Source organism: Octodon degus, unplaced genomic scaffold (assembly GCF_000260255.1).
Source record: "Octodon degus isolate 3935 unplaced genomic scaffold, OctDeg1.0 scaffold00090, whole genome shotgun sequence".
Taxonomy (NCBI): Eukaryota; Metazoa; Chordata; class Mammalia; order Rodentia; family Octodontidae; genus Octodon; species Octodon degus.
Genome location: NW_004524666.1, coordinates 8629164 through 8629756, shown reverse-complemented (window position 1 = coordinate 8629756; position 593 = coordinate 8629164). Strand labels below are relative to the sequence as shown.

Below are 593 nucleotides of genomic sequence, written 5' to 3'. Positions count from 1 at the left end.
GGTGAGTGTCCAGACACCGGAATATAGCAACATGAAGGACAGAAGAAGGAGAGAAGCGGGTCCCTGGGATTCAGCAAGGATATGAAGCAAGAATGCAAGCCCTTGAGGAAAGTAAAGAGAGTAAAGAGATCTAAACAAAAAAGAAGGAAGTGGCAGGCAGCGCTCCTCCCTGAGCCCTGACGTGCTGTGTGGGAGGGGTGGCTGGAATCTGCAGACTCGCGGTGGCTGCTGCAACCTCAGAGGCCTCCACAGAGAAAACACACTAGTGGGCTGGAGCCCCGGCTCTTGGGTTATTTGGGTTTAGATGTTGCACAGGATAGGGCAACTGGCTGGTGGCCACCTTGGAGAGAGGACACCTGAGCTCAGAACTCAAGCACGGCTGCAGGCAGGACCATCCAGTGGCTCCCAGCATCAGGGTGAGCAGAACTGAGTTCAAACTGGCAGGAGGTCAAGGAGCTGAGCTTGTGCTGGCAGGAGGCACACTGGGCATCACAGGCTAAAGAAACAGGGTTCTAGCCTCACAGCCAAAGGCCACCCTGAACTTCAGCTTTCCTGGGATTATCCACTATCTCACTGTAAATGGATGCCTGGCT

General features: G+C 54.3%; 1 protein-coding gene across 1 annotated transcript in view; it reads right to left on the bottom strand.

Moving 5' to 3' along the window:
- Positions 1–593, bottom strand: part of Ccdc162p — a 252570-nt gene that overhangs the window by 22984 nt on the left and 228993 nt on the right. The gene's annotated exons all lie outside the window — the stretch shown is intronic.